Raw genomic sequence first — 14,884 nt, forward strand, 5'->3', positions numbered from 1 at the left:
GCAAAGCACATATCATTTGTGTAGACATGTATCGGAACTGTGGTAGATGGCTTGTCAAAGTTGTCGAAATAAACAAGCTTAGCTGAATACGCACGTTTCTAAATTATCTGCCAAATATGATATATGTTTTGAATAGTTATAGTAGGTTATAATGACAAACCCTACCCAACAAACAGTCAGGGTCAAACAACAGGATCAAGTATAAACATGTTTTCATGAAAAATTCACTGAAATTTCGTTTTGTAAGTAGACGTTCTAAAGATAACAAGTCTCTATAGGGTATAATAATAAATAATTTGAACACACATACATGTGCTAAATTACAAATATTATTTATAAAAAGAAAAGTCTTTTTGTTTGCTTAAAATTACTTCATTATAAATATATATCTATCTATCCTATTTAAGAGCTGCGCTCTTGTCAGTGGAGCTCTTGCCAGTCACTACGATTTTCAGCAAGTCTCTTCACCTCTTGATATGATACGACACGAACTCCTTCCTTGATCTGCCTGATGTAACTATGTCTCGGTCTCCCTCTTCCCCTCCTTCCTTCTATCTTACCTTCTATTATAATGTTCATAAGTTCGTCGTGTCGTATCAAGTGTTCCAACATTTTTCCCCTTCTGTCCTCATATATAAGTATATGATATTATTATTTCGAAGAAATTAAATTATTTTTACTATCAAAAGAGTAAATTAGAGGTTTAGAGTTAATAACATTGACTAATTACTAAAGAATTAGTTATAACGTCGTGTATTACGTCTTATCCATTTCTATCGAGAGAGGTGTGCGTTGTTGATTCTGTTTGAAGGTTGAAAAATCAAATTAACGTAACATCGGCCTTTAATTAAGCAGTAGGCATTTACTTGATTGAGAATCATCATTTTTAAACAACACTGACAAAGTGGCTTCTCGGTTCTTGAGTTATTGTCCATTCTGTACAGATTTTGATAATCCTTTTTTATTTCACTTGTCATAATGTAAGTGTAATAGTACAGAATCTAAGAACTAGCTGATTATCATACAAATTTCGTACAAAATATATTTTGTGATATATCTTTATAAAGTACCTACGAATTGTTATATATCTACGCCTTTAATAATATATAAGTTAAATTAAAAGAATGTAAGTTATCTTCTTAATATTTTATATTTATTGTTATAAGATTAATTTGGAAGTTTATTTCCTCTTAATGCTTTAATAGCTTGACATGAAATGTGACACAGACTTTTGATCCCGATTAATAAATATATCTCGGTCATAACGACAGAGTAGACCTATCAGATACGTCATAATATGATAATTCGTAGGGATACCTAAAAATTAATTTCGGCTATAAGTAGGTCGAATTTATCCAAACGTAAAAGTGATCATAAATGATGTGTCAAAAGAGTATGAATTAAAAAGAAACGTTTTAATAAAGTTATTGACTGCAATACGACCCTAATCCCCATTACTTATAATTCCTTATGCCTTATAACTTTATAATTGAGAAACTCTAAAGCAGAAACGAAGTGGTTGACCAAAAATAAAATTCGCGAAGAAACTACAACATCTGCGTCCTTAATAAAAACTACGACCATGATTAAGCGACACTAAAGACAGTAATAAAGAGAGCCTGTTATAAGACTGGATAATCTCTTGGTGGATTTCATTCAGTCATTCGTTGTTTACCGCTGAGACAAGCTTTCCATGAAACTATCTTAAGATTAGCATTTACTTCCCCGAATATAGTTGAGGACGTCGCTCATCTTGTTGGAGTCACTCTACATTGCGTGTACTTGTACTGTACTTTCTTTCAATGAACTATATAATATTAATATTTATTTATAACAAATCTAAGAAATAGCATAGTTTTACATTTTTTAACAAATCTGGACAAACGATTTTTTAATTAATTTATTTATTAATTCTAATTTATATAATATATATACAATTTATATATTTGGCCGTTTTTATATAACTGTTTCAATAATAGTGCCGAAAGGAGTCTATAAATAGATTTTACTGAAGATGTTTTATTTAATTTTAGACGAGAGATTATAATTTCAATTTATTCTCGTTATTAAACTTCCCTAAATGAAACCCGATACCTACTTCAGTCTTCGTAACGAATTAGAATTGTCACTATAAATTATCCTTCTAAAACAAAGCATTTGAAACTCAAAACTTCGAAATACTGTCAGATGAATTTCACAACTCAATAATTATTGTTTTGGCACGTAAACAAATGGCATTCTGCGAGGCTTCCTTTCTTGTTCTGAGATAATTTATACAATTTCAATTAATTTAAGATCTCGAAATGTGATTAGTTAAAATGTAAGTGAATATGTAATAAACAATATATATAAAGGAAAATACATAAATACATTATTATTATAATATACAATTTATGTAATAGTGTCAGTTATAGTTTTGTTAACAACGCACAAAAAAAACTGTAAATAAATTTTAATCTAATTATATTACGAAATAAGTGAATTACAGCGCAACATATGTTTTATTTATTTATACCCCTTACATAAAAAATACCTTGCATATAAAATCCCCAATAAATATAGATCGTAAACACGAATAAACATGAAATACAATTATTAGGGCCAGCAATAATAGCGTCCCGGTTGACCTGTTTATTTGCCTGGTTAGTCTCGGGTTTTAGGCAGAAAAGAACAAATATTCACACAAGATTTTCAAATATTTTTTGTAGTCTGTGGAATGTTTTCTCCTATAAATACGTTACAACAGTGCTCTAATAATTTTTATATAATTTTCGTGTATTTTATATTAGGTATATTTCAATGAATCAATGTACTTTATTAACAGTCAGTTTTAAACTTTTTTATAATTCTTTTTGCATTAATTTGGTATTTATTCTGGTTCTATATTTTTTTATGATTTAAGTATGTTATTTTTTTATATACAATTTATTAAATATTATTATTCTACTGAATATACTTAGTATGCAATTCCCATTCGTCATCATTGCCAAGGTTTAATATTTATTATTTTTTATCAAAAATTACGAGAAATATCTTTATAATGCTTACTAGTTTCAACCGACTTTAAAAAAGAGTAGGTTCTAAACTTTGTCAGATTAGTCCCATAAAAATTCCATCAACATCGGTTAAGCACTTTGGATATTAATTAAAAAGAATAGGTTTCGCTACGATTAAGGCCGATTTTTTTTTGGTTTGTAAAATAAAATCTATTTATTATATATCTTCATAAAATACAACCAATGTCACCAAGAAGCTAGAGTAGAATACTCATTGTTATGCATGTCTCAGTACTGTAGAGTTTTTGACGACAATGTCCATTTAAGACAACTTAGACAAGTAACGGCAAACAATTGTATTTCTAAAACAAATAAGGGCTGCGTGATATACCTACTTTTTGGTCGAAGGCAAAATTTCCCTTTGTGTAAGCCATATATTTGCATAACACATGTGCGTTACAGTATGCAACTTTAAGGGTTTTATTATGACCGGACTAAAATTTACGCCCAGAATTATATCTAGGAGGACATAAAAACGTGATATAATTAGACAAATATAAAAGTTTTGTTCGTGGTCCATCAAAATGTTCCTCGTTTGTGTAAGCCATTAAAGATATCTAAATTGTTTTTTATATGACAATCATTGTACTGACAATAACTGATAGAGCACAGATTTAGTACCTGCAGCTGACTTCTGACATATTTGAATCAGTAACAAACTAAGGACAAGCGACAAATCCAAATCGCATATATTGAGGGTAGCCAATAAATCAATAAACGTCAAATACAAGATGACGTAAGAATATGCAAGATAACATCAATTTGATGTGTAATCGATTTTATCCCAATTTGCCTGCGTCAAAAGTCACACAACTGATACCTACCACATCGGTATTAATCTATATAAATAAAAGCCAATTAACAAATTTATTCTCACTTCATAACGGCTTCATATCTATAAGAATTAGTATCTTCGTTTTCGAAAAAGAGACGTTTCTAGATTCGGTCGTTTTTTTATTTTATATTTGTCACCTCATAATTCCGTCAGTTGTAAAACGATTTGGAAAATTATTTAATTATGAATTTTCAAGTCAAATTCTTTACAAAAGAAATTATAATATACTTTCAAATTGGTTCCATAAAAATTGTATCAAGATCGGTTCAGTAAATTACTTTTTATATAAATTTGCTAATTTTTTTTTATTTACGGTTTTACTACAATTAAAGTCAGATTTTTGTTAGAACACAATGTCATTAAATCAAAATAACTGGTTTATCCACGATTAAAGTTGGCATTTTTTGTTTGTGGAACAAAATCTTATTGTTGTGTTTTACTTCTAAGAACAATATTTGTATGAAAAAAAATCGTTAAAAGACTGTATGGTAAAGTAAAAATATTGTACACCGCTGGACACCCCTGCTTGGCATCTAGTAAACTTATATTTGCAAATTTATTATAAATTAAAGTAGAAATTAATTGATATGATAAATGTGAAAGTGACTTTACATTTGTTACTTCTTATCAGCTCAACTAATTATCATGAAATTTAATAGTAATGTATGTAGTAATAAATAATACATGTAGTATTATTTAGGATGGATAAAGGCATTAGGTACTATTTACACCGGTCAAACAATATTCTCCAGTCACAAAGACGAAGACGCGGGTAAAATATAGTTAGATAATAATATATTATTAGACACAAATGAGTACTGAGCCTCCAAAAATGAAAGCGCACGCATTCAATACAAAGTACTTGTATGTTGAATATTGAACAGCCTCTTATGGAAAGACAATAAGAGATGTCATATAAAATGTTAGCTTGATTTCTTGATACAGCCGGAAAACATTTCATACAGAATTATGCCTACTTGCTTTTTTCCTCAAATATTGTGCAAATATTTATTTACGTCTACATAGATACTGCCAATCTGCCGTTCTCTCGAAAAACTTTGTTTTTATATTTGCATACGTCTTTGTTTAATGTCATTAACATTGATAATATATTATTGTTTAGCAAAGAAATACCTTTTTTATTTTACTTTTAAAAACAATTGGTGTCAATTTCTTAATTCATCAAAATATAATAAAACTGTTATTTATATAAAAAATGAGATCGTTTGATACTGTTGTGATATGGCCAAGATCCTGGTAATATTATCTCGCTATGGCTGTTGTTTATATTAATAAAGGACTATTTATATATGGAGAAAATATCACTTAAGTAGTTAGTAATTATCAAAACACTAAATCGTTTTAAAGATTACTAATTTAGATCTTGTCAGCTGTTATGAAACTCAAACAAAGTTTTAAATAATGAATTATGAAAATCTATTAATTGTTTAAAAAAAATGGTGTTATAGTAAATTAAAGTGCCTAATATTATACGAAATTAAAAACTATAGTCTAGTACTAAGTTTAGAAATCCAGTATCGCGCAATGTTCAATATGAAATAAACCTGCTGTATGCATCGTTAATGCTTCGTTTCACGTAGTTCGATTTTTTTGGAGACTCTTATATACTTTTGTAGGGTATGAACCATTAGCGGCTTCGTTTATTTAGCGAATTTGTACGCCCCATTCTTGTGTCTCTTGTATGATGTAACATACAATGCCATAATTGTATTTTGATGGAAAAAATATTCGGGGAGGATTGTTCATTGTTATTGGGCTCATATTTTTATAATGTTACTAGCTTTTACCCGCGACTTCATCAGCGTAACCGGGATATGTTTACTAATTGGAACAAAAAGTACCCTATATACTTCTCCGTCACATATAGTATGTGTATACTAAATTTTATAGTGATTGGTAAAGCCGTTAAGGCGATGTAAGGTAACAAACAACAACAAAACAAACTCACTTTCACATTTGTTCTATTTTGACGACAAAAACTTACGTCGAAGATAGACTCTATTAGGCGTAGCTCTTAAAGTAAAAAGAATTCCACTCCCAACACATAAGAACGTTTCAGTCTTCGAGTCACCAATTTATCACTAAGTGTCTACCTACCTACCTAAGTATAAACAATTTCCAAAAGATAAAAATGAAAATAAGGGGTAACCTCAAAACCTACTGAACTTATTCATAATATAGTCGTATTATAGATAGATTGAGTAGAAATAGCTTGATTAATAAATATATACCATAATATATAATATAGAAATACTAGAGGGAGACTTTGTACAAATGTCGATGCTTGGGTACCTCTGTCCCATTCGTGTTTCAACCGTGAAGCAGCTGTGTTTGTATGGCTGTGTTTCGGCTTGAAGAGTGGGATATGGCGTGAATTTACACATGAGTAAACAGTAAACACACAGTTTACATACATACAGTCCAAAATAAACAGTATACTCTGTTATGTCCATGGTACTGCTCATGTCTATAGGCGACTGTTACCACTTTCCATCAGGTGGACCATCAGCTTGTTTGCCATTCTAAATTGTATAAAAAAAATAGTTTACGGTGGTATTACTACACTTGCACACTACAAAGGTGTACAGGTATGCATGTTCATTAGTGGGTAAATGAATATAAGTGTATTAATATGATGTTGCAAAGTCTGCAGGTGCTCAGGGCATCTGCTCTCCTAGACGAAGTACAAACGAATCTATTAGTATAATCGTTATTAATAGCGAATCCATTAATTAGAATGAATTGGCAATGTGCGCCGTCTTATTCTTTTTTATTCTTTCTTATTTCTTTCTCATGCGAGTGCTGACTTTTTTTCTGGTTCTATCGATAGATTCGTTTGGGTTTAGGATAACTGAACCACTATATAGGCATACTATCTATAGTAAGTAGATACTAGCACTGGCTAAACAATAGAAAGATTTATAAATAATAATAATTAATGATAAAATAAATAAAATAACACAAAAATTGTTATTAAATCACAAAGTTGCGATTCTTAACAAGAACAGGCTCTTAAACCAAAATTCAAATATTTGGTTATCACATCTTTTGTGTTATTTCTCTTTACAATACCATAGACAATGAAATCCCTTATCCTAAGGTTGCCTTGGAAAGATTACTTTCAGCAATATGCTCGCCTTATTGTATTTATACAAGTGTATCTATTGTAATTGTTTGTCTTCTTTTATTCTCTATGCCGTATAATGCAAATAAAGTATACTCTTTCATTTATTCAGTGACTTACTTTCAAGATAATTTATTCCTAGTATAATTTCAAAATTTTCATTGTATCGATGTTTCTTTTTTTCATTGTAATTGTTTTTAAATACCAATTACGTTGAAAAATTTGTGTATATAAAAATATGCTGAAATAAGAGATGAAAGTTTACATTGTAGTCTTATACAGAACTAGATGTAACCCGCGACTTCTCCCGCATGAGTCAGTCTATAAAACATCCTACGTGTTCAGTTTGGATATAACCTATCCGTGTACAAAATTTCATTCAAATCCATTTTTGTATGAAAAAGTAACAAATATCCATCTATCCATCCATATATCCATCGTTACAATCTTTCGTATTTTATAATATTAATAGAATTAAGAGGATATAATAAAACGGGTAACCACGTCGAAGTACACTTATAATATCCATGGCACTGAGCGTCTTTTCTCAAAGAACATCATTTTTTCTGCACTTCTATTATGTAAATTTACTAAGGTTAGGAAACATATGTTTTAGTTCGATAATAAGTTAAAAAAGGTAAGACAAAATCATGTCATATATTCCAAATTACGTGACCATAATGTATGAAAGTCTCAAAAACCATTTTCATGTTTCGATTTAGTCCAATTTACCCACGTTCCTTAGGGAAAATAATTAAGTTTCGTAATGATTATTGCTAGATTTCGATTTCTTTAATTCTATTATCACCTTATACTCATGAGTCGGCCACTCAAGATTTTCTATTTAGACTCTTAGTATAAAACTATTTAGCTATGTCGAAGCAAAAAGACAAATCTTTCAGCGGTTTTCCAAAATCTTCACTCAATTAGGAAATTCGACAAGAACGAGAAATCGAGTTGAGGCGACTTAAACCGCGATATACAACTAACTTTTATTTATCTTACTATCCAATAATTTGAAAACATCTTTAAATGTTTAGGTATTTGCTACTCAACAACTGATCCGAATTGAATGAAATTTGGTACATGGACCATATTCTAATATTATAAACTAGCTGTATTCTGTGACTTTGCCCACGGAATATTTAGCACAAGTACTTTTTTATTCTGATAACATGGATAAAGTTATTGGCATAACCACGTGATATTTATTTGTACCTTTCAATTGAAATTTGACATGCATGTAATATATGGCATAATATCATTATCATTTCAGCCATTGTCCGTTCACTGCTGGACATAAGTCTCCCCCATAAACTGCCATAAAGAACGGTCCTGAGCCACCTGCATCCAATGGCATAATATACCTGCATATATTTGGTACTTTTTAAGCTGGTTGACCAATAAGCCCCCAATCTTTATATTGTATTATAAAGAGTCATAATTTGTTTTTTGTATATTTGTTTGTTGGTAATAGATACGCTTAAAAATTATTTAATACATTTTAAATATTCATATATAGAAAGGTGCATTATCGGCGAGTAAAACAGATAATATTATTACTTTAAAAAAAACTAGAGATCCCTTCAAAATTTACAATGATAACACCCAAGATATAAAAATTTTCCTATGAAGGCTAATATAAATTGCTAATGTATTATTCTGTCTATCTACTCGTGCAGATCGCTAGCGTGCAATAAAAGTGTCAACAAAATGCCTTCAATCCATCCACCTGAAAATGCAATCGAGACATCATTATTTATTTCAAATATTTATATATTATAAAATATTTTTAGTCGTTTGAATATTCTCTTCGGCCTTTTTTATTTAATGATTAATAAATTTAATTATAATCAGTTTAATACGATTACAATGAAATAAATTTCTTTCGTTATTTATTTTATTCATATGAAAGTATGTACATAAAAATAATTAATGTGTTTATATAATCTATTAGATTTTTCCACATAAAATATATAGTTTAATCTCAATTTATGTCTAAAGCAGTAAAGTATATAATATATAAATATTAAATATGACATATAATTAAAAATAATGATTAATTATTTACGATAAAAAAGTTATAAAGATAATTTACATTATAAATAGGCACCAAGTTGCGTGATTAGAACTCTGATTAGAGCTCACAGTGCACATTAAAACTAATGATTACATTCGTTATGTGACTTTGTCAAGTTTTACTTTTCATGCAATAACTGAAATTGCTTTTACCTTGAGCTGAATTTTGTGATCTTCAATAACGCAACAAAACAATAAAATGTAATTTAGTATTGCGGTAGATGATAGTTGTTTTTCCGTTTGCAATTCAATTTTTTCATTCACAAATTCCTAGCGAAGTATGCCACAGAGTGTTAAAAAACTTTTTGGTGAACTTTTGTGGTGGAACTTTTATCGGCACACAATGACGTCACATCCGTTGCACTTATGTTTTTACAGGTTGAATTAAGTGTTTACATTTCGGTATTCGCGGGGCGACGAAACGAACCACCACGCGAGCGGGTTCCGTAGTCGTACTGAAGTGGTACTTGAGTCGGCCGGTACGGTGGCGCGGCAGCGTGCATGCGCACTTACCATCTTTTCCTTTCATGCCATTGTGAAACGTGCCTGTAAACGTTCTCTCCCGCCTTGGTTGAAGATAAACCTTTGAATATAGTGTGTAGATGGTTTTATTGCGTTTGCTCTATTGGAAATTTTGTAACAATTATGAGTTAGTAAAAATGAATTACGAGTAGAACTTCTAAGTATTATTGCTACTATTGAGCAGTAATTCTATACTATTGAGTTCTAATTCGTATGAGTATGAAACAAACATCAATATGTTTGTTTCATACTCATACGTTCTGAATATACTTATAAATATATGTAATATCCTATACAAATTATACAGTATTGAATAAAAAACATATTATAATGAACATAACTACCTATTTTTACTTTTTAGTGCATTACATTTCTTAACGCCCTTATAATGGCCCTACCATCATTACTCCATATATGAAAAAAAAATTGTGACAACAGTAAAATCTTATGATATCGTTTTGTAAATAAATAATAAAAGTTCTCAAAGAAATAAAACTAAAGAGACCTTTCTAAAGACAAACTTATGTGTTAAATGAATTCTAATAAAAAGTGCTCATTTCCTGAGATACGAGTACTCAAAGCATTGAAAAATTAATAAGTAGTGTCGTTTCGTCTAATATGTATATGAAAATTTTGAACTAAATTATCTATCTACCCGTAACAAACCATTAATGTCCCACTATTGGGCACGGGTCTCGCCTCAATTAAGAGGATTATCCTAATATTACTGCGCTAAAGGATCTACTAAGTATATTTACTATTACATAGAGGTTTTAGGAGATATTACAACATTAATCATTTGTGCAATTTAACGAGTTTATAATGGTTCTTTTTGTTGCTTTTGGTGTAGCGATAAACCTAAAAAAAATAATATTTAGAGTAGCTAATTATATTCTGTCATATATCTTCGTCTAGAATCTGTTGTCAACCCTGAAACCATTTATCCGTGAAAAATTCTTGGAGGCAACCTTATACAAAACTGTCTTGCAAATTTTATATTTTTCAAGTTCATTTGAACGAAATTTAATTTCGTAATGTACATTGCTTTCAAATTTACTTAGAAAATATGAAATTTTTCCTTTATATAGAGTCTCGCAGGTAAGATTTATTTTACGTGTAACTTAGTTGTAAGTTCTTTTGCGACTAAAACAATTTTGTAATGTAATAAGAATGTATTAATTACTGAGTGATATACTGATATATTTCATGTGATAATGATAGATATAGAAATGCTTTAATAGAATTTAACGAAAATGTAAATAAATGAATAATTAATCAAATTATAAGAAAGTGGGCTTAATGTTCAATACATAGAAGACGAAATCAAAATCGTTCTTCAAAAAGGGCATGTTAAGATTTCTTAAGGGTCGGCAACGCGCGTCTCAAAAAGATGATTATTATTTAATATATATATATATATATATATATATATATATATATATATATATATATATATATATTCATGATATAATACATTCCTTAGCAATATAAAGGTAGTAAGCTTCTTAGTGATAAATAGAAATGAAGCTCAAGTACTTACAGTTCATTTAATTTAGATATAATACTATGAAATCATATATTTACTTATTTTATTTTGTGTTTGATATATAACAAATAATATAACATAAATACCCAACTTCTGTTAATATATTGACTTTTATTTAATTATAGCTTTTTTAGGACTTCCATCAACAATAATTGTTATATATTTTTATATTTTATAATGATCACGTGGTTTACTATACTTGTTCACTCTTGATAAGTCGTGGAGCTCCGCTCTCTTTAACGGTTGGACAAGAAGTGTCTCCCCACCCAAATAACAATCTTTTATATCTAAAAGGGCCGAATTCGAGTGAACGATTCAGCGAGACCACGTGTTCTTACAATTTCATTAGTTTTTATTCAAGTATCATGACAATAAATAATTATAAAATTAATTAAAATATAAATTTGTGTTCTATATATATTACAAGAATAATTTATTACCAAATTTGGTATAATACCAATTTTAACGTTTTATTATATTTAAAGTAGTTAGTCTGATTTTTATTAATACATGTAGGTACACATTTTAACACAAGATGTTTAAGAAAATAAATATAATATAAAATAAATATCTAACACGCGCGTAATTTCCCTAGTGTTACAAGCATCCATAGGCTACGGTAACCCCGTTTACCATAAGACTGGCTATATGCTTGTTTGCCATCATAATAGTATAAAGAAAAAACAAATATCGATTAATTGTTTTAATAAGTCGATTTGTTATTAATTTCATTTAGAGAGTGTTTAAATAATAAAACTTGTTTATCTTATAATTAAGTTCTATTGAAACATGCTATAAAATACAATATGCCAATATTTCTATTTAATTTCTATCTTTAGGCGGTCATGATTAATGATAAAGGTAACAATACACAATTAACATTAATATTACAGTACAATTAAACCTCACATTATATCGTTTGTTGAATATGGTAACAGTAGAAAGTAGTATGTATAGCCCATTACTTTCCGTTAGGGGACGAAATGCGTCGTCCCGCAATGCGAGGTGAGACGCTGCTACGTACTCACCTTGTTAAGAGGACTATGACTGAACCACACCCACCCCGAAGAACACTCCTAGATGAAGTCAAAATAATTGTTGGAAATAACAATGTTCAGGGTTAGAATTGGTACAGTTAAAAGATGGTATATTTTGTAATATACAGAGACGAATGTACGTAGAGCTTGGATGCAAAGGTAATAATATCGGTCGTCCTGCGCATTACTTTCCCGCACAGCTGGTGCATCTACTTGATGCATAAACAGACAAACAGCATAACCGTAAAATTTCCATTACATACATATATCGTTTAAAAATGGCTATAAGTTATAAAAATAACAATAAGTAATAAAAATTACGAACTTTAGCAGTTAACGTAAATATATATACAAAGATATCTTTGACCTGTTTCTTTCAGAAAAGTGTACAGTTTCAATGATGGATCAATATTTAAAAATGCTAATAACTTAATTTCACATGTTGTATACATGTGAAATTAAATTATTAAATAGCATGTCTACATTGTAAATTGAATTAAAAAAGTTGAAAGGTTGACAATATCAGAAAAGGGTTACAGATAAAACTTAAAAGCCTCTTTTATATTTATCCCAAAGATTTATCCCCGTACAACTTCAAACCAAAGAAAGTCACAAATCAATCCCATATCTATTATCTCTATAACTTCGATATTCAATATTGAGAATGTATTTTCTTATTGAAGATTATTTTTCACTAATACGTTAAAGTTTGTGGATTTAAACATAAATTTTGTTACATTTATAAATCTAAAGAGATTTGGATGAAATATCGTATCATGAAGGAACGAATTATATTATTTTTTATTTGAGAAATGTGTTTTTTATACCACTAAGGTAACAAACAAGCATACGGTCCACCTGATGGTAAGCGGTTACCGCTAAAAAATAAAGGTAAGTGACAAGAAATATTCGGAATGATTAACATTCAATAGAACTGATAAACTGGAACAAAAATTGCATTCAATTTTAATATTAGTATAAATTCATAGGATTTAAAAGAGCAAAGAGAGTTATAGCTCTATCGAAGTCTCACGGGAGAGCTCGAAACAGGAAGGAAATTGTTTGCTATTTATAGTAGCACGTTTTACGATATACTTCGCTAACTTTGCGTGTTTTCTCGATGTTTAATTCTATATATTATGTAGGGTACCCACTACAAATTATATAGGTTTAATTAAATAAATTCTCGAATTCTTAAAAAAGCTAATACAAAAAATTAGAACTGCTACCTGACTAATAACTTTTATACGGCTATACCAGTTTTTCAGGATTAAATGGATAAATAATATTACAGTAAACGTACATTCATCATCTTCATATCAGCCTTTAACTGTTCATTGCTGAACAGTCTCCGCCTTGGGGATTTTGCCAGTAGTTGTAACGCTTGACAGGCCGATTGGCAACTGCAGTTAAGGTTTAGTGATGTTTTAAGAGGGACGCTGCTGCCGAGACCTCGCCCTCCCTTAATCGACTCTTACGACACCACGAAGGCGTAGTCTATTCTAAAGTAGTTCACTTTAAAGTGTCATTCCATATCAAGTAAATTTCAGTTTTAAAGACAATAAAGACTATGAAATGGGTCTATAAATAATATAGAGACAAATATTCTATATGCAGGATTTATTTTTTCTGAAATACAAAGTCGGTTCAAGGTGTTTATAATTTTTTAAATGTGATCGCAGACAATTGTGTTAACTATTCAATTTTATACATAAAAATAAGTTATCTAAAAACCAATATTTAGATTTAAGTTATTAAAATAAAATTTAGTTCCAAGTCCCAGTAGAATAATCATCTTAGTTGCAAAATGGACTTATTTTAATTTTATTGTAGTACTAGCTTTTATATGCCGTGCAGTCCCGGCATAGAATGAGCAACCCCTTTCTTTCCCGTGAGTGTCGTGAGAAGCGGCTAAGGGAACTTAATGGTCAAAAGATGGGTAGCAACGCCCCTCTTAACATCTCACTAAAACCTAACTGCGGTTGCCAACAAGCCTTTCAAGTTTGGCAACTACTGGCAAAACTTTTCCCATTCGGGGAGACATGTATTCATCAGTGGACAGTTGACGACTGATTTGATAATGATTAACTTTCTACGCTACTAAGTACGCGTAGTTTCAGAAGCATAAAATTTAATACTTCTAGATGACGCATCAAGACAAAACATATACGAGATTTTTAATTAGAACTTCAGAAACACAACTGTGAAAACTACATCTAATTTAGTGCAGTTAGCTTTTCTGTTATGTTGGAACAAACATACAAACGGAAGAAAAATAATATACTTATTGGTTTTTGAAAAGGGGTGGATCTAAAGGAGTGAAATTTTATATGGGAGTTCTGTTATAATTGAAGCTAGAAGTACTAGTTTTAGATTTCCAATTACAAATAAATAAAATGCTTTTCAGCGGTTTGGAAATTTCATCCCTAAGGGATAAAGGGGTCAAAACTTTTACAGTAATCTTGTTATTTTTAAAATTAGTATTATGAATTAAGGCTTTTGATTAAAAACTAAACATTTTTCAGCAGTTTTTGGAATTTGTACCCCTAAAAGTGGGAGGTCGGGAGAGATTTGATTTAGATGGAAATTTGTTTAAGTAAGAAAGGCGAATTCATTGCTAAAAAATAAAAAGATAAATAAAAGTATTTTTATAATTTTTGAAAA

At 29.8% G+C, this 14,884-nt stretch overlaps 1 protein-coding gene across 2 annotated transcripts in view; it reads right to left on the minus strand.

The window, feature by feature from the left end:
* Positions 1–14,884, minus strand: part of LOC113510715 (hemicentin-2-like) — a 111,401-nt gene that overhangs the window by 49,578 nt on the left and 46,939 nt on the right. Inside the window, exon 1 of one of the 2 annotated variants that reach the window (XM_026894223.3) lies at positions 9,269–9,586. The exons of the other annotated variant lie outside the window; for it this stretch is intronic. The gene's annotated coding sequence lies outside the window, so the exon portion shown is untranslated. Of the gene's footprint in view, positions 1–9,268; positions 9,587–14,884 lie in introns of those variants that run through there. 2 annotated transcript variants of the gene reach the window in all.

Source organism: Galleria mellonella, unplaced genomic scaffold (genome assembly GCF_026898425.1).
Source record: "Galleria mellonella isolate WM207_F2 unplaced genomic scaffold, CSIRO_AGI_GalMel_v1 utg32, whole genome shotgun sequence".
In the NCBI taxonomy this organism is placed as follows: domain Eukaryota; kingdom Metazoa; phylum Arthropoda; class Insecta; order Lepidoptera; family Pyralidae; genus Galleria; species Galleria mellonella.